Source organism: Pleurodeles waltl, chromosome 7, assembly GCF_031143425.1.
Source record: "Pleurodeles waltl isolate 20211129_DDA chromosome 7, aPleWal1.hap1.20221129, whole genome shotgun sequence".
NCBI lineage: Eukaryota > Metazoa > Chordata > Amphibia > Caudata > Salamandridae > Pleurodeles > Pleurodeles waltl.
Genome location: NC_090446.1, coordinates 7591040 through 7611910, shown reverse-complemented (window position 1 = coordinate 7611910; position 20871 = coordinate 7591040). Strand labels below are relative to the sequence as shown.

General features: G+C 51.4%; 1 protein-coding gene across 4 annotated transcripts in view; it reads right to left on the bottom strand.

The window, feature by feature from the left end:
• LOC138303518 (zinc finger protein 282-like) overlaps positions 1-20871 on the bottom strand; it is a 145077-nt gene that overhangs the window by 39763 nt on the left and 84443 nt on the right. The gene's annotated exons all lie outside the window — the stretch shown is intronic.

Genomic DNA, 20871 nt, shown 5'->3' with positions numbered 1-20871 from the left:
ATCGGACCACAGCGGGCTCCCCAACCCCAACAGCTGGCATTGGACTTTATTACGATCTCTGGAGATGATTTAAATATCGCTCTGCCATTTCAGGCATCCATATGCTCCAGCGACCAACGAATCTCCGTCTTCGCTTCCAGGGATAAGGGAATCATGTACGAGTAACTGAGGCCCCTCTGGAGGTGAGAGATTTTTTGTGTTGTACTTTTTTTTAATTGTTTTCATAACTTGAAACAACACACAAAAACACAGACCATAGACCTTCAAGACTTACATGACGTATACAGCCAATAGTCTGTCATATATACACGTCAGAATAATAAACAGATTAAGAAAGAATCTACGTTTATGGCATAAAATTGTTACCAGCATAGTTTTGGAGTAGAAAAATAGTTACAGTACAATAGTACAAGAATATTCCCATACAGTATCCTATTATAGTAAAACCAAGGAGGAAGAACACGACTACTCTATGGTATAACTGTAGTGCAGTATTGTTAAACCAGCTGTTGGGTGAGGTCAGAGATTTTGAGCCGCAGATGGGCTCAATAGTGAAGGGGACCAGGAAAGATATCCTGTATCGAAGAGGACAGAAGGCCCACCATGTGAGCAATGCATCTCAAGGAGACTGTCTGCTTGCTCAACAATGATCTCAGTTCCATCTTGATGTTGCGGATCTTGAGGGAAAGAAGAATTAATTGGGTCAGAACTGAGTCTACCTGAAACCCCAGGAATGCCATCCGCCGAGAAGGGGGCAGGATGGACTTGTGGCAGTTGACAATGAACTCCAAATCTTGAAGGAGATATAGCCCACTCTAGGTGAGTGATCAGCAAGAGAGGACACTGGGCCACAATGATGATAAAGTCTAGAAAAATTATAAGATAAACTTCTCTGCCTCGAAGAGATTCTGCTATTGGTTGCATCACTTTTGTGAAAAACCACGGGCCGTGGGCAGGCCGAAGGGGAGGACCTTGTACTTGAAGCAATGCCTCATCCAAAGAAGCTGTAGGAACCGACGGTAGGGAGGAAAACGAGGTGTGGTCAGTTAAGAATCCTTTAAATCTATTCTGACAATCAAATCCCCTTCTTGTAGGATATCCCTCAACAAGTGAATGTCCTCCATCCTGAAGTGGCGATAAACAATCCACCCATTGAAGTCTTTCCAATTTAGGACCAGATGGGACCCCCCACCTTTCTTTTCACTAGGAAAACGGGGCTGAGGAAACGGTGCGGGTGAGGGGGTACCTCCACTAAAGCTCCCTTGGCGATGAAGGTTGAAACCTCTGAGGAGATGAACTCCTGATCTTGTAGGGAAACAAATATCCCAGGGGAGGGAACTGTTGAACTGGGGAGTTGTAAAACTCTCATTTGTAACCCTGTATCACTTCTAGAACCCAGGAGTCCTACGTATTTTTTTGCCAGCTGTGAAGGAAACATCCTGTTCTCCCCCAAAATGACATCTGAAATTAAAACTAGTCTCACCTGTAGAACCGGATTCTTGGTAAGAGGTCTGAGAGCCTCTGTATTTTCCCCTTCGGAAGCGTTTGAGACCCGCTTGAGGTCAGGATAGGTAGAAGGTGGAGGAGGAGTAGAAATCCCGATAAACCCCTCTGTATTGCTGGTAATATCCTTGCTGAGGACCTTGTTGAAAACTGCGGCCGAAGGCTCACCATCTAAAGCATCCCTGGCAAAAAGTGGATGAAGGTCTTTCTTGATGGACCCTTGCGCTTTGTCTAAGTTGGCATATGTTGCTGCAAACTTAAAAGAAATCCCTGCGCCGAGGGACCTGCCTCAGATGTGGCAAGGTCAACTAACCTCGGGTCCGTCTTAATCAGAATAGAACATCGCCATTCACTAGAGATGACGCAGTTGGCGTTACACAAAAAAACACATGATCCTGGAGGCCCAGCCCACCAGTACTTCAGGATGAATTGGAGTCCCAAACTCCTGGGCGAGGAAACCCATCTCGAGGATCTTTGTTAGAGGCCCAGCGACGTCAAGAATCTTATCCTAACATCCGTGCCAAGCGCGATCAATGCCCTTCTTAGGGTCTTTTGAAAACCTTCTGAGATAGGTTAATAGTGTATTATCTATCTTGGGCATTGCGGTAACCTTGGAAGGTAATTCGGGTCTAGGGCATTCGGACCGCAACCGAGATCCGACATCCTTATTGAAACTGTGACGGCTATGGGGCTGAAGGCCTTCTGCCACCTAAGACGGAGGGGTCCAGGAAGATGAACAAGGATGAATAATATCCTCTGTTGTGAACGTGAGGACGTTAGGGGCATTTACGGCCACCTCAGAGTGGCGCAACTTCTTTGTGTGTTTGCAGGGAGGGGAACTATCCCCAAGATCAGGGCTTTGGGATGAAGAGGAAGAGCCTGACTCTTCTTGAGCAATAGCCACTGATGTAATAGTGGAGGAACTGTAACCATGGCCCATGGATAGGAACTTCACCAATTGTTCAAAATCAGACACATGAGGATTATCTGATGATCAGCCTGCAAGACAGAGGGAACTTCGCTGCTGCTAGGAAGATTGCCGGGGAGCCATCCCTGCTGTTCAGCAAAATCGAACAAGTGCTGCTGATTGGGCTGAATAGCCTTGGCCAAGGCTACATGAACAGTGTGGCGAATGCCAGAATCAAGTGCATAGATCAAGTCTTGACCCCACAGAGTCATTATAGTAGAGACCTTCCCCAGATTCTTCATCATATGGGGCCATTTTAAGTGACACAAAGTTGTAATTTCCTCAAAGACAGGGAAAAAAATCTGATTAAAATTGAGCTTCAGGACAGAAGCGGGGAGGTAACCACATCCAATGGATTTTAAGGCTGGTAATTGCAAGAAATTAAGGAAAACGTGGAGGGAGACCTGCCAAAACACTCAGGCAATGCCCAATCAGAATTATGACAGCCCAGAGTAGAAGTCCCAGTTGGACGTAGTCAGGGAGGAAAGCACTCGGGCCTGAGACAAAGTACATGTTAAGAGGCACTAAAAATTCAACTGGAGAAAAACTTTGATAATGCACGCATGAGTGCTATGGTCTAAGCATTAGACATCAAAAGAGGACAGCACGAGGGGGGACGCGCGTCCTCCCTCCCCTAATTTCCCGCTCCATAGACAATAATAGTGAGGCAATGCGCACCTCGCCGGGAGGTAAATACACTCCTAGAATAGTCAGTGCATCACAACCGAAGACCTCAATATAAAAACGAGTGCTGTCTGGTCAAGAGGCAAACGCTTACAAAATCGTCAGAGCACCACGCTCAAAATCTATTACAAAATCAAAGCGAGCACGCTGTAGAACACCACAGATTTACAGACAGTAATTAGTGAAAGGAAAATGACAGTACTTAACTGGCTGCAGAGCAGCAAGGAAAGAGAAAGCTTATGGGTACATTATGGTTATATAGGGCTGGTGGCTCTATGACTGGTCTTGTGACATTATGATGTTTATGGGAAGTGTAGTGTTTTCAACTGTATTTTGAATTGGCTGCTGAAAAAATAAAGCATAGAAAGAGAAGCATAATCGGAGCCTCCTGTCCTGACATAGAATTCCACGTTTTACACAAACTCACTGGCTCAGCTGTACACAGAAGAGCTGTAGAGGCAGCCATATTATTTGTGCCAGCCCTCTGGGATAATACATAGGACATATATTACCAATGCTTAGTTTCCGTTTCTATTTAATAGATGTTGAGGTTAAAAAGGCACCCCAGGAGTAGAGATAGCTGTTCCAGATTAATAAACAGTGACTTTCTGGCAGCGCGACCGTTGCTGTCCGATAACAAGAACAAGTCTACTGGTTCCTGCCCTGATGATGCCATTTCAAATTACAAAAAGCTCAAAATGCTGCCTACACTTTGAGCTAACAGAGTAGGTGTCATGATTCTTTACCTGTACAAAGCATTCAAGAAAAAGCAGGATTCCTGGTGGTCAGTGCGCTTTATACATGTATTGTAACATAACATAACACATAGGCGGTCATTCTGACCCTGGCGGTCAAAGACCGCCAGGGCGGAGGACCGCGGGAGCACCGCCGACAGGCCGGCGGTGCTCCAATGGGGATTCCGACCGCGGCGGTAAAGCCGCGGTCGGACCGGCACCACTGGCGGGCTCCCGCCAGTGTACCGCCGCCCCATTGAATCCTCAAGCTGCGCCGCCGAGGGGATTCCGACCCCCCCTACCGCCATCCATATCCCGGCGGTCCGACCGCCGGGATCCGGATGGCGGTAGGGGGGGTCGCGGGGCCCCTAGGGGCCCCTGCAGTGCCCATGCCACTGGCATGGGCATTGCAGGGGCCCCCGTAAGAGGGCCCCTAAATGTATTTCACTGTCTGCTGCGCAGACAGTGAAATACGCGACGGGTGCAACTGCACCCGTCGCACAGCTTCCACTCCGCCGGCTCGATTCCGAGCCGGCTTCATCGTGGAAGCCTCTTTCCCGCTGGGCTGGCGGGCGGCCTGAAGGCGACCGCCCGCCAGCCCAGCGGGAAAGTCAGAATTACCGCCGCGGTCTTTCGACCGCGGAACGGTAAGCTGACGGCGGGACTTTGGCGGGCGGCCTCCGCCGCCCGCCAAGGTCAGAATGAGGGCCATAATGTCCTCAAGGACGCACCTTCACACAGCTGTGCCTCACCTCTGCAGATCTGTGGGGTTCAGTGCGCTTTATAAATGTATTATAACATTACACATAATGTCCGCAGGGATGCACCCTCACAGTGTCATGCTTCACTTCTGTAGGATCTGTCGGTGTCCTTGCACTATATAAATGTACCGTAACATAATACAACATACCAAAAGATGTCCTCAAAGATACACTGTCACACAGTTGTGCCTCACCTGTGTAGAATCCATGGGTGTCACTGCGCTTTATAAATGTATTTTAGCATTACACAGAGGGCCTCATTATGACCCTGGGTGCCGCGGTGGCGGTCGGCCCGCTGTCAATGTGGCAGTCCGACAACCACATTACGACCATGGTGGTTGCGCCACAGTCGGACCACCAGCACCTACAGTTTTCTTCCACTGGATGGGCTGGCGGTCCAAATCTGCCAGGGCAGCTCTACAAGCAGCACTGCCATGGGGGTTACGAGTCCATTCTCCACCGGCGATTACATGGCAGTAGCTCTGCCATGTAGTGGCTGGCGGAGACTGGGTGCAGGGTGCCCCAGGGGGGCCCTGCACTGTCCATGCACTTGGCATAGTCAGTGCAGGGCTCCCCCTGACCATCCTCTTCATGATTTTGCAGACAGTTAAAATCGCGGGTGCACCCTACGCACTACAGCATTGCTGCCGGCTCTATTATGAGCCAGAAATGCCGATTCCCGCTGGGCCAGAGGGAAACACTTAATGGGGCCGGCGGGAAGGGGGCAGCACTGACAGTAACCTGACAGCGGGAGTATGGTGGACGGCCTTTTCCATCCGCCAAACTCAAAACTACCCTCAAAATATCCTCAAGGATACTCACTCAGACAGCCATGCCTCCCCTCTGCAGGACCAGTGGGTGTCTCGGCACTATATAAATGTACTGTAAGATAACACAACATAACACAGAGTGCTGTGAAGGCTGGACCCTCACACAGCCACGCCTCACCCCTGCAGGATCCCTGCGTGTCAGTGCGCTATATAAATATAATAATGTAACATCACACAGAGTGCTGTGAAGGCTGGACCCTCACGCAGCCTCGCCCCTGCGGGATCCCAGGGTGTCAGTGAGCTATATAAATATAATGTACCATAACACATAGTGCTGTGAAGGCTGGACCCTCACGCAGCCTCACCCCTGCGGGATCCCAGGGTGTCAGGGCGCTATATAAATATAATAATGTAACATCACACAGAGTGCTGTGAAGGCTGGACCCTCACGCAGCCTCGCCCCTGCAGGATCCCAGGGTGTCAGTGCGCTATATAAATATAATGTACCATAACCCAGAGTGCTGTGAAGGCTGGACCCTCACGCAGCCTCGCCCCTGCAGGATCCCTGCGTGTCAGTGCGCTATATAAATATAATAATGTAACATCACACAGAGTGCTGTGAAGGCTGGACCCTCACGCAGCCTCACCCCTGCGGGATCCCAGGGTGTCAGGGCGCTATATAAATATAATAATGTAACATCACACAGAGTGCTGTGAAGGCTGGACCCTCACGCAGCCTCGCCCCTGCGGGATCCCAGGGTGTCAGTGAGCTATATAAATATAATGTACCATAACCCAGAGTGCTGTGAAGGCTGGACCCTCACGCAGCCTCGCCCCTGCAGGATCCCTGCGTGTCAGTGCGCTATATAAATATAATAATGTAACATCACACAGAGTGCTGTGAAGGCTGGACCCTCACGCAGCCTCACCCCTGCGGGATCCCAGGGTGTCAGGGCGCTATATAAATATAATAATGTAACATCACACAGAGTGCTGTGAAGGCTGGACCCTCACGCAGCCTCGCCCCTGCGGGATCCCAGGGTGTCAGTGAGCTATATAAATATAATGTAACATAACACAGAGTGCTGTGAAGGCTGGACCCTCACGCAGCCTCACCCCTGCGGAATCCCAGGGTGTCAGGGCGCTATATAAATATAATAATGTAACATCACACAGAGTGCTGTGAAGGCTGGACCCTCACGCAGCCTCGCCCCTGCGGGATCCCAGGGTGTCAGTGAGCTATATAAATATAATGTAACATAACACATAGTGCTGTGAAGGCTGGACCCTCACGCAGCCTCACCCCTGCGGGATCCCAGGGTGTCAGGGCGCTATATAAATATAATAATGTAACATCACACAGAGTGCTGTGAAGGCTGGACCCTCACGCAGCCTCGCCCCTGCGGGATCCCAGGGTGTCAGTGCGCTATATAAATGTAATGTAACATAACCCAGAGTGCTGTGAAGGCTGGACCCTCACGCAGCCTCACCCCTGCGGCATCCCAGGGTGTCAGTGGGCTATATAAATATAATAATGTAACATCACACAGAGTGCTGTGAAGGCTGGACCCTCACGCAGCCTCGCCCCTGCGGGATCCCAGGGTGTCAGTGAGCTATATAAATATAATGTAACATAACACATAGGCCCTAATTCTGAGTCTGACGGGCGGCGGAGGCCGCCCGCCAGACTTCCCCCCTCCGAAATACCGCTCCGCGGTCGAAAGACCGCGGAGGGTATTCCGAGTTTTCCCCTGGGCTGGCGGGCGGTCTTCGCAAGACCGCCCGCCAGCCCAGGGGAAAACTCCCTTCCCACGATGACGCCGGCTCGTAATAGAGCCGGCGGAGTGGGAAGGTGCGACGGGTGCAGTTGCACCCGTCGCTTATTTCAGTGTCTGCTTTGCAGACACTGAAATACTTTTAGGGGCCCTCTTACGGGGGCCCCTGCCGTGCCCATGCCATAGGCATGGGCACGGCAGGGGCCCCCAGGGGCCCCGCGACTCCCCCTCCCGCCATCCGGTTCCCGGCGGGAGAACCGCCAGGAACTGGATGGCGGGAGGGGGAGTCGGAATCCTCCATGGCTGCGGAGCGCGCTCCGCAGCCATGGAGGATTCCTACGAGCGGCGGAAAGTCAGCGGGAGACCGCTGGCTTTCCGCGTCTGACCGCGGCTAAACCGCCGCGGTCAGAATGCTCGTAGAAGCACCGCCAGCCTGTTGGCGGTGCTCCCGTGGTCGGTGGCCCTGGCGGCCACCGACCGCCAGGGTCGGAATGACCCGCATAGTGCTGTGAAGGCTGGACCCTCACGCAGCCTCACCCTTGCAGGATCCCTGCGTGTCAGTGCGCTATATAAATGTAATGTAACATAACCGAGAGTGCTGTGAAGGCTGGACCCTCACGCAGCCTCACCCCTGCGGGATCCCAGGGTGTCAGGGTGCTATATAAATGTAATGTAACATAACCCAGAGTGCTGTGAAGGCTGGACCCTCACGCAGCCTCGCCCCTGCAGGATCCCAGGGTGTCAGTGCGCTATATAAATATAATAATGTAACATCACACAGAGTGCTGTGAAGGCTGGACCCTCACGCAGCCTCACCCCTGCGGGATCCCAGGGTGTCAGTGAGCTATATAAATATAATGTAACATAACACATAGTGCTGTGAAGGCTGGACCCTCACGCAGCCTCGCCCCTGCGGGATCCCAGGGTGTCAGTGAGCTATATAAATATAATGTACCATAACCCAGAGTGCTGTGAAGGCTGGACCCTCACGCAGCCTCGCCCCTGCAGGATCCCTGCGTGTCAGTGCGCTATATAAATATAATAATGTAACATAACACATAGTGCTGTGAAGGCTGGACCCTCACGCAGCCTCGCCCCTGCGGGATCCCAGGGTGTCAGTGAGCTATATAAATATAATGTACCATAACCCAGAGTGCTGTGAAGGCTGGACCCTCACGCAGCCTCGCCCCTGCAGGATCCCTGCGTGTCAGTGCGCTATATAAATATAATAATGTAACATCACACAGAGTGCTGTGAAGACTGGACCCTCACGCAGCCTCACCCCTGCGGGATCCCAGGGAGTCAGGGCGCTATATAAATATAATAATGTAACATCACACAGAGTGCTGTGAAGGCTGGACCCTCACGCAGCCTCACCCCTGCAGGATCCCTGCGTGTCAGTGCGCTATATAAATATAATAATGTAACATCACACAGAGTGCTGTGAAGACTGGACCCTCACGCAGCCTCACCCCTGCGGGATCCCAGGGTGTCAGGGCGCTATATAAATATAATAATGTAACATCACACAGAGTGCTGTGAAGACTGGACCCTCACGCAGCCTCACCCCTGCGGGATCCCAGGGTGTCAGGGCGCTATATAAATATAATAATGTAACATCACACAGAGTGCTGTGAAGGCTGGACCCTCACGCAGCCTCACCCCTGCAGGATCCCTGCGTGTCAGTGAGTTATATAAATATAATAATGTAACATCACACAGAGTGCTGTGAAGACTGGACCCTCACGCAGCCTCACCCCTGCGGGATCCCAGGGTGTCAGGGCGCTATATAAATATAATAATGTAACATCACACAGAGTGCTGTGAATGCTGGACTCTCACGCAGCCTCGCCCCTGCGGGATCCCAGGGTGTCAGTGAGCTATATAAATATAATAATGTAACATCACACAGAGTGCTGTGAAGGCTGGACCCCCACGCAGCCTCACCCCTGCAGGATCCCAGGGTGTCAGTGAGCTATATAAATATAATAATGTAACATCACACAGAGTGCTGTGAAGGCTGGACCCTCACACAGCCACGCCTCACCCCTGCGGGATCCCAGGGTGTCAGGGCGCTATATAAATATAATAATGTAACATCACACAGAGTGCTGTGAAGGCTGGACCCCCACGCAGCCTCACCCCTGCAGGATCCCTGCGTGTCAGTGCGCTATATAAATATAATAATGTAACATCACACAGAGTGCTGTGAAGACTGGACCCTCACGCAGCCTCACACCTGCGGGATCCCAGGGTGTCAGGGCGCTATATAAATATAATAATGTAACATCACACAGAGTGCTGTGAATGCTGGACCCTCACGCAGCCTCGCCCCTGCGGGATCCCAGGGTGTCAGTGAGCTATATAAATATAATAATGTAACATCACACAGAGTGCTGTGAAGGCTGGACCCCCACGCAGCCTCACCCCTGCAGGATCCCAGGGTGTCAGTGAGCTATATAAATATAATAATGTAACATCACACAGAGTGCTGTGAAGGCTGGACCCTCACACAGCCACGCCTCACCCCTGCGGGATCCCAGGGTGTCAGGGCGCTATATAAATATAATAATGTAACATCACACAGAGTGCTGTGAAGGCTGGACCCCCACGCAGCCTCACCCCTGCAGGATCCCTGCGTGTCAGTGCGCTATATAAATATAATAATGTAACATCACACAGAGTGCTGTGAAGACTGGACCCTCACGCAGCCTCACCCCTGCGGGATCCCAGGGTGTCAGGGCGCTATATAAATATAATAATGTAACATCACACAGAGTGCTGTGAAGACTGGACCCTCACGCAGCCTCACCCCTGCGGGATCCCAGGGTGTCAGGGCGCTATATAAATATAATAATGTAACATCACACAGAGTGCTGTGAAGGCTGGACCCTCACGCAGCCTCACCCCTGCAGGATCCCTGCGTGTCAGTGCGCTATATAAATATAATAATGTAACATCACACAGAGTGCTGTGAAGACTGGACCCTCACGCAGCCTCACCCCTGCGGGATCCCATGGTGTCAGGGCGCTATATAAATATAATAATGTAACATCACACAGAGTGCTGTGAATGCTGGACCCTCACGCAGCCTCGCCCCTGCGGGATCCCAGGGTGTCAGTGAGCTATATAAATATAATAATGTAACATCACACAGAGTGCTGTGAAGGCTGGACCCCCACGCAGCCTCACCCCTGCAGGATCCCAGGGTGTCAGTGAGCTATATAAATATAATAATGTAACATCACACAGAGTGCTGTGAAGGCTGGACCCTCACACAGCCATGCCTCACCCCTGCGGGATCCCAGGGTGTCAGGGCGCTATATAAATATAATAATGTAACATCACACAGAGTGCTGTGAAGGCTGGACCCCCACGCAGCCTCACCCCTGCAGGATCCCTGCGTGTCAGTGCGCTATATAAATATAATAATGTAACATCACGCAGAGTGCTGTGGAGGCTGGACCCTCACGAAGCCTCACCCCTGCAGGATCCCTGCGTGTCAGTGCGCTATATAAATATAATAATGTAACATCACACAGAGTGCTGTGAAGGCTGGACCCTCACGCAGCCTCACCCCTGCAGGATCCCTGCGTGTCAGTGCGCTATATAAATATAATAATGTAACATCACACAGAGTGCTGTGGAGGCTGGACCCTCACGCAGCCTCGCCCCTGCGGGATCCCTGCGTGTCAGTGCGCTATATAAATATAATAATGTAACATCACACAGAGTGCTGTGGAGGCTGGACCCTCACGCAGCCTCACCCCTGCAGGATCCCTGGGTGTCAGTGCGCTATATAAATATAATAATGTAACATCACACAGAGTGCTGTGGAGGCTGGACCCTCACGCAGCCTCGCCCCTGCGGGATCCCTGGGTGTCAGGGCGCTATATAAATATAATAATGTAACATCACACAGAGTGCTGTGGAGGCTGGACCCTCACGCAGCGTCACCCCTGCAGGATCCCTGGGTGTCAGTGCGCTATATAAATGTAATGTAACATCACACAGAGTGCTGTGAAGGCTGGACCCTCACGCAGCCTCACCCCTGCGGGATCCCTGCGTGTCAGTGCACTATATAAATATAATAATGTAACATCACACAGAGTGCTGTGAAGGCTGGACCCTCACGCAGCCTCACCCCTGCGGGATCCCAGGGTGTCAGTGCGCTATATAAATATAATAATGTAACATCACACAGAGTGCTGTGAAGGCTGGACCCTCACGCAGCCTCACCCCTGCGGGATCCCAGGGTGTCAGTGAGCTATATAAATATAATAATGTAACATCACACAGAGTGCTGTGAAGGCTGGACCCTCACGCAGCCTCACCCCTGCGGGATCCCTACGTGTCAGTGCGCTATATAAATATAATAATGTAACATCACACAGAGTGCTGTGAAGGCTGGACCCTCACGCAGCCTCGCCCCTGCGGGATCCCAGGGTGTCAGTGCGCTATATAAATATAATAATGTAACATCACACAGAGTGCTGTGGAGGCTGGACCCCCACGCAGCCTCACCCCTGCAGGATCCCTGCGTGTCAGTGCGCTATATAAATATAATAATGTAACATCACACAGAGTGCTGTGAAGGCTGGAACCTCACGCAGCCTCGCCCCTGCGGGATCCCAGGGTGTCAGTGCGCTATATAAATATAATAATGTAACATCACACAGAGTGCTGTGGAGGCTGGACCCTCACGCAGCGTCACCCCTGCAGGATCCCAGGGTGTCAGTGAGCTATATAAATATAATAATGTAACATCACACAGAGTGCTGTGAAGGCTGGACCCTCACGCAGCCTCACCCCTGCGGGATCCCAGGGTGTCAGTGAGCTATATAAATATAATAATGTAACATCACACAGAGTGCTGTAAAGGCTGGACCCTCACGCAGCCTCGCCCCTGCAGGATCCCAGGGTGTCAGTGAGCTATATAAATATAATAATGTAACATCACACAGAGTGCTGTGAAGGCTGGACCCTCACGCAGCCTCACCCCTGCAGGATCCCAGGGTGTCAGTGAGCTATATAAATATAATAATGTAACATCACACAGAGTGCTGTGAAGGCTGGACCCTCACGCAGCGTCACCCCTGCAGGATCCCAGGGTGTCAGTGAGCTATATAAATATAATAATGTAACATCACACAGAGTGCTGTGAAGGCTGGACCCTCACGCAGCCTCACCCCTGCAGGATCCCAGGGTGTCAGTGAGCTATATAAATATAATAATGTAACATCACACAGAGTGCTGTGAAGGCTGGACCCTCACGCAGCCTCACCCCTGCAGGATCCCAGGGTGTCAGTGAGCTATATAAATATAATAATGTAACATCACACAGAGTGCTGTGAAGGCTGGACCCCCACGCAGCCTCACCCCTGCAGGATCCCTGCGTGTCAGTGCGCTATATAAATATAATAATGTAACATCACACAGAGTGCTGTGAAGGCTGGACCCTCACGCAGCCTCGCCCCTGCGGGATCCCAGGGTGTCAGTGCGCTATATAAATATAATAATGTAACATCACACAGAGTGCTGTGGAGGCTGGACCCTCACGCAGCCTCGCCCCTGCAGGATCCCAGGGTGTCACTGAGCTATATAAATATAATAATGTAACATCACACAGAGTGCTGTGAAGGCTGGACCCTCACGCAGCCTCACCCCTGCGGGATCCCAGGGTGTCAGTGAGCTATATAAATATAATAATGTAACATCACACAGAGTGCTGTGAAGGCTGGACCCTCACGCAGCCTCACCCCTGCGGGATCCCTGCGTGTCAGTGCGCTATATAAATATAATAATGTAACATCACACAGAGTGCTGTGAAGGCTGCACCCTCACGCAGCCTCGCCCCTGCGGGATCCCAGGGTGTCAGTGCGCTATATAAATATAATAATGTAACATCACACAGAGTGCTGTGGAGGCTGGACCCTCACGCAGCGTCACCCCTGCAGGATCCCTGGGTGTCAGTGCGCTATATAAATGTAATGTAACATCACACAGAGTGCTGTGAAGGCTGGACCCTCACGCAGCCTCACCCCTGCGGGATCCCTGTGTGTCAGTGCGCTATATAAATATAATAATGTAACATCACACAGAGTGCTGTGGAGGCTGGACCCTCACGCAGCGTCACCCCTGCAGGATCCCTGGGTGTCAGTGCGCTATATAAATGTAATGTAACATCACACAGAGTGCTGTGAAGGCTGGACCCTCACGCAGCCTCACCCCTGCAGGATCCCTGGGTGTCAGTGCGCTATATAAATATAATAATGTAACATCACACAGAGTGCTGTGAAGGCTGGACCCTCACGCAGCATCACCCCTGCGGGATCCCAGGGTGTCAGTGCGCTATATAAATATAATAATGTAACATCACACAGAGTGCTGTGAAGGCTGGACCCTCACGCAGCCTCACCCCTGCGGGATCCCAGGGTGTCAGTGAGCTATATAAATATAATAATGTAACATCACACAGAGTGCTGTGAAGGCTGGACCCTCACACAGCCACGCCTCACCCCTGCGGGATCCCAGGGTGTCAGGGCGCTATATAAATATAATAATGTAACATCACACAGAGTGCTGTGAAGGCTGGACCCTCACGCAGCCACGCCTCACCCCTGCAGGATCCCTGCGTGTCAGTGCGCTATATAAATATAATAATGTAACATCACACAGAGTGCTGTGAAGGCTGGACCCTCACGCAGCCTCACCCCTGCAGGATCCCTGGGTGTCAGAGCGCTATATAAATATAATAATGTAACATCACACAGAGTGCTGTGAAGGCTGGACCCCCACGCAGCCTCACCCCTGCGGGATCCCTGCGTGTCAGTGCGCTATATAAATATAATAATGTAACATCACACAGAGTGCTGTGAAGGCTGGACCCCCACGCAGCCTCACCCCTGCGGGATCCCTGCGGGTCAGTGCGCTATATAAATATAATAATGTAACATCACACAGAGTGCTGTGAAGGCTGGACCCCCACGCAGCCTCACCCCTGCGGGATCCCAGGGTGTCAGTGCGCTATATAAATATAATAATGTAACATAACACAGAGTGCTGTGGAGGCTGGACCCTCACGCAGCCTCGCCCCTGCAGGATCCCTGCGTGTCAGTGCGCTATATAAATATAATGTTACATAACACAGAGTGCTGTGGAGGCTGGACCCTCACGCAGCCTCGCCCCTGCAGGATCCCTGCGTGTCAGGGCGCTATATAAATATAATAATGTAACATCACACAGAATGCTGTGAAGGCTGGACCCTCACGCAGCCTCACCCCTGCAGGATCCCTGCGTGTCAGTGCGCTATATAAATATAATAATGTAACATAACACAGAGTGCTGTGGAGGCTGGACCCTCACGCAGCCTCACCCCTGCGGGATCCCAGGGTGTCAGTGCGCTATATAAATATAATAATGTAACATAACACAGAGTGCTGTGGAGGCTGGACCCTCACGCAGCCTCGCCCCTGCAGGATCCCTGCGTGTCAGTGCGCTATTTAAATATAATAATGTAACATCACACAGAGTGCTGTGAAGGCTGGACCCTCACGCAGCCTCACCCCTGCGGGATCCCAGGGTGTCAGTGCGCTATATAAATATAATAATGTAACATCACACAGAGTGCTGTGAAGGCTGGACCCTCACGCAGCCTCACCCCTGAGGGATCCCAGGGTGTCAGTGAGCTATATAAATATAATAATGTAACATCACACAGAGTGCTGTGAAGGCTGGACCCTCACACAGCCACGCCTCACCCCTGCGGGATCCCAGGGTGTCAGGGCGCTATATAAATATAATAATGTAACATCACACAGAGTGCTGTGAAGGCTGGACCCTCACGCAGCCACGCCTCACCCCTGCAGGATCCCTGCGTGTCAGTGCGCTATATAAATATAATAATGTAACATCACACAGAGTGCTGTGAAGGCTGGACCCTCACGCAGCCTCACCCCTGCAGGATCCCTGCGTGTTAGGGAGCTATATAAATATAATAATGTAACATCACACAGAGTGCTGTGAAGGCTGGACCCTCACGCAGCCTCACCCCTGCAGGATCCCTGCGTGTCAGTGCGCTATATAAATTTAATAATGTAACATCACACAGAGTGCTGTGAAGGCTGGACCCTCACGCAGCCTCACCCCTGCAGGATCCCTAGGTGTCAGTGCGCTATATAAATATAATAATGTACCATAACACAGAGTGCTGTGGAGGCTGGACCCTCACGCAGCCTCGCCCCTGCAGGATCCCTGCGTGTCAGTGCGCTATATAAATATAATGTTACATAACACAGAGTGCTGTGGAGGCTGGACCCTCACGCAGCCTCGCCCCTGCAGGATCCCTGCGTGTCAGGGCGCTATATAAATATAATAATGTAACATCACACAGAATGCTGTGAAGGCTGGACCCTCACGCAGCCTCACCCCTGCAGGATCCCTGCGTGTCAGTGCGCTATATAAATATAATAATGTAACATAACACAGAGTGCTGTGGAGGCTGGACCCTCACGCAGCCTCACCCCTGCGGGATCCCAGGGTGTCAGTGCGCTATATAAATATAATAATGTAACATAACACAGAGTGCTGTGGAGGCTGGACCCTCACGCAGCCTCGCCCCTGCAGGATCCCTGCGTGTCAGTGCGCTATATAAATATAATAATGTAACATAACACAGAGTGCTGTGGAGGCTGGACCCTCACGCAGCCTCACCCCTGCGGGATCCCAGGGTGTCAGTGCGCTATATAAATATAATAATGTAACATAACACAGAGTGCTGTGGAGGCTGGACCCTCACGCAGCCTCGCCCCTGCAGGATCCCTGCGTGTCAGTGCGCTATATAAATATAATAATGTAACATCACACAGAGTGCTGTGAAGGCTGGACCCTCACGCAGCCACGCCTCACCCCTGCAGGATCCCTGCGTGTCAGTGCGCTATATAAATATAATAATGTAACATAACACAGAGTGCTGTGAAGGCTGGACCCTCACGCAGCCACGCCTCACCCCTGCAGGATCCCTGCGTGTCAGTGCGCTATATAAATATAATAATGTAACATCACACAGAGTGCTGTGGAGGCTGGACCCCCACGCAGCCTCGCCCCTGCAGGATCCCTGCGTGTCAGTGCGCTATATAAATATAATAATGTAACATCACACAGAGTGCTGTGAAGGCTGGACCCTCACGCAGCCTCGCCCCTGCAGGATCCCTGCGTGTCAGTGCGCTATATAAATATAATAATGTAACATAACACAGAGTGCTGTGGAGGCTGGACCCTCACGCAGCCTCGCCCCTGCAGGATCCCTGCGTGTCAGTGCGCTATATAAATATAATAATGTAACATAACACAGAGTGCTGTGGAGGCTGGACCCTCACGCAGCCTCACCCCTGCGGGATCCCAGGGTGTCAGTGCGCTATATAAATATAATAATGTAACATAACACAGAGTGCTGTGGAGGCTGGACCCTCACGCAGCCTCGCCCCTGCAGGATCCCTGCGTGTCAGTGCGCTATATAAATATAATAATGTAACATCACACAGAGTGCTGTGAAGGCTGGACCCTCACGCAGCCACGCCTCACCCCTGCAGGATCCCTGCGTGTCAGTGCGCTATATAAATATAATAATGTAACATAACACAGAGTGCTGTGAAGGGTGGACCCTCACGCAGCCACGCCTCACCCCTGCAGGATCCCTGCGTGTCAGTGCGCTATATAAATATAATAATGTAACATCACACAGAGTGCTGTGGAGGCTGGACCCCCACGCAGCCTCGCCCCTGCAGGATCCCTGCGTGTCAGTGCGCTATATAAATATAATAATGTAACATAACACAGAGTGCTGTGGAGGCTGGACCCTCACGCAGCCTCACCCCTGCGGGATCCCAGGGTGTCAGTGCGCTATATAAATATAATAATGTAACATAACACAGAGTGCTGTGGAGGCTGGACCCTCACGCAGCCTCGCCCCTGCAGGATCCCTGCGTGTCAGTGCGCTATTTAAATATAATAATGTAACATCACACAGAGTGCTGTGAAGGCTGGACCCTCACGCAGCCTCACCCCTGCGGGATCCCAGGGTGTCAGTGCGCTATATAAATATAATAATGTAACATCACACAGAGTGCTGTGAAGGCTGGACCCTCACGCAGCCTCACCCCTGAGGGATCCCAGGGTGTCAGTGAGCTATATAAATATAATAATGTAACATCACACAGAGTGCTGTGAAGGCTGGACCCTCACACAGCCACGCCTCACCCCTGCGGGATCCCAGGGTGTCAGGGCGCTATATAAATATAATAATGTAACATCACACAGAGTGCTGTGAAGGCTGGACCCTCACGCAGCCACGCCTCACCCCTGCAGGATCCCTGCGTGTCAGTGCGCTATATAAATATAATAATGTAACATCACACAGAGTGCTGTGAAGGCTGGACCCTCACGCAGCCTCACCCCTGCAGGATCCCTGCGTGTTAGGGAGCTATATAAATATAATAATGTAACATCACACAGAGTGCTGTGAAGGCTGGACCCTCACGCAGCCTCACCCCTGCAGGATCCCTGCGTGTCAGTGCGCTATATAAATTTAATAATGTAACATCACACAGAGTGCTGTGAAGGCTGGACCCTCACGCAGCCTCACCCCTGCAGGATCCCTAGGTGTCAGTGCGCTATATAAATATAATAATGTACCATAACACAGAGTGCTGTGGAGGCTGGACCCTCACGCAGCCTCGCCCCTGCAGGATCCCTGCGTGTCAGTGCGCTATATAAATATAATGTTACATAACACAGAGTGCTGTGGAGGCTGGACCCTCACGCAGCCTCGCCCCTGCAGGATCCCTGCGTGTCAGGGCGCTATATAAATATAATAATGTAACATCACACAGAATGCTGTGAAGGCTGGACCCTCACGCAGCCTCACCCCTGCAGGATCCCTGCGTGTCAGTGCGCTATATAAATATAATAATGTAACATAACACAGAGTGCTGTGGAGGCTGGACCCTCACGCAGCCTCACCCCTGCGGGATCCCAGGGTGTCAGTGCGCTATATAAATATAATAATGTAACATAACACAGAGTGCTGTGGAGGCTGGACCCTCACGCAGCCTCGCCCCTGCAGGATCCCTGCGTGTCAGTGCGCTATATAAATATAATAATGTAACATAACACAGAGTGCTGTGGAGGCTGGACCCTCACGCAGCCTCACCCCTGCGGGATCCCAGGGTGTCAGTGCGCTATATAAATATAATAATGTAACATAACACAGAGTGCTGTGGAGGCTGGACCCTCACGCAGCCTCGCCCCTGCAGGATCCCTGCGTGTCAGTGCGCTATATAAATATAATAATGTAACATCACACAGAGTGCTGTGAAGGCTGGACCCTCACGCAGCCACGCCTCACCCCTGCAGGATCCCTGCGTGTCAGTGCGCTATATAAATATAATAATGTAACATAACACAGAGTGCTGTGAAGGCTGGACCCTCACGCAGCCACGCCTCACCCCTGCAGGATCCCTGCGTGTCAGTGCGCTATATAAATATAATAATGTAACATCACACAGAGTGCTGTGGAGGCTGGACCCCCACGCAGCCTCGCCCCTGCAGGATCCCTGCGTGTCAGTGCGCTATATAAATATAATAATGTAACATCACACAGAGTGCTGTGAAGGCTGGACCCTCACGCAGCCTCGCCCCTGCAGGATCCCTGCGTGTCAGTGCGCTATATAAATATAATAATGTAACATAACACAGAGTGCTGTGGAGGCTGGACCCTCACGCAGCCTCGCCCCTGCAGGATCCCTGCGTGTCAGTGCGCTATATAAATATAATAATGTAACATAACACAGAGTGCTGTGGAGGCTGGACCCTCACGCAGCCTCACCCCTGCGGGATCCCAGGGTGTCAGTGCGCTATATAAATATAATAATGTAACATAACACAGAGTGCTGTGGAGGCTGGACCCTCACGCAGCCTCGCCCCTGCAGGATCCCTGCGTGTCAGTGCGCTATATAAATATAATAATGTAACATCACACAGAGTGCTGTGAAGGCTGGACCCTCACGCAGCCACGCCTCACCCCTGCAGGATCCCTGCGTGTCAGTGCGCTATATAAATATAATAATGTAACATAACACAGAGTGCTGTGAAGGGTGGACCCTCACGCAGCCACGCCTCACCCCTGCAGGATCCCTGCGTGTCAGTGCGCTATATAAATATAATAATGTAACATCACACAGAGTGCTGTGGAGGCTGGACCCCCACGCAGCCTCGCCCCTGCAGGATCCCTGCGTGTCAGTGAGCTATATAAATATAAAAATGTAACATCACACAGAGTGCTGTGAAGACTGGACCCTCACGCAGCCTCGCCCCTGCGGGATCCCAGGGTGTCAGGGCGCTATATAAATATAATAATGTAACATCACACAGAGTGCTGTGAAGGCTGGACCCTCACGCAGCCTCGCCCCTGCAGGATCCCTGCGTGTCAGTGCGCTATATAAATATAATAATGTAACATCACACAGAGTGCTGTGAAGGCTGGACCCTCACGCAGCCTCACCCCTTCGGGATCCCAGGGTGTCAGTGCGCTATATAAATATAATAATGTAACATCACACAGAGTGCTGTGAAGGCTGGACCCTCACGCAGCCTCACCCCTGCGGGATCCCAGGGTGTCAGTGAGCTATATAAATATAATAATGTAACATCACACAGAGTGCTGTGAAGGCTGGACCCTCACACAGCCACGCCTCACCCCTGCGGGATCCCAGGGTGTCAGGGCGCTATATAAATATAATAATGTAACATCACACAGAGTGCTGTGAAGGCTGGACCCTCACGCAGCCACGCCTCACCCCTGCAGGATCCCTGCGTGTCAGTGCGCTATATAAATATAATAATGTAACATCACACAGAGTGCTGTGAAGGCTGGACCCTCACGCAGCCTCACCCCTGCAGGATCCCTGCGTGTCAGGGAGCTATATAAATATAATAATGTAACATCACACAGAGTGCTGTGAAGGCTGGACCCTCACGCAGCCTCACCCCTGCAGGATCCCTGCGTGTCAGTGCGCTATATAAATATAATAATGTAACATCACACAGAGTGCTGTGAAGGCTGGACCCTCACGCAGCCTCACCCCTGCAGGATCCCTGGGTGTCAGTGCGCTATATAAATATAATAATGTAACATCACACAGAGTGCTGTGAAGGCTGGACCCCCACGCAGCCTCACCCCTGCGGGATCCCTGCGTGTCAGTGCGCTATATAAATATAATAATGTAACATCACACAGAGTGCTGTGAAGGCTGGACCCTCACGCAGCCTCGCCCCTGCGGGATCCCAGGGTGTCAGGGCGCTATATAAATATAATAATGTAACATCACACAGAGTGCTGTGAAGGCTGGACCCTCACGCAGCCTCACCCCTGCGGGATCCCTGCGTGTCAGTGCGCTATATAAATATAATAATGTAACATCACACAGAGTGCTGTGAAGGCTGGACCCTCACGCAGCCTCGCCCCTGCGGGATCCCAGGGTGTCAGTGCGCTATATAAATATAATAATGTAACATCACACAGAGTGCTGTGGAGGCTGGACCCTCACGCAGCCTCGCCCCTGCAGGATCCCTGCGTGTCAGTGCGCTATATAAATATAATAATGTAACATAACACAGAGT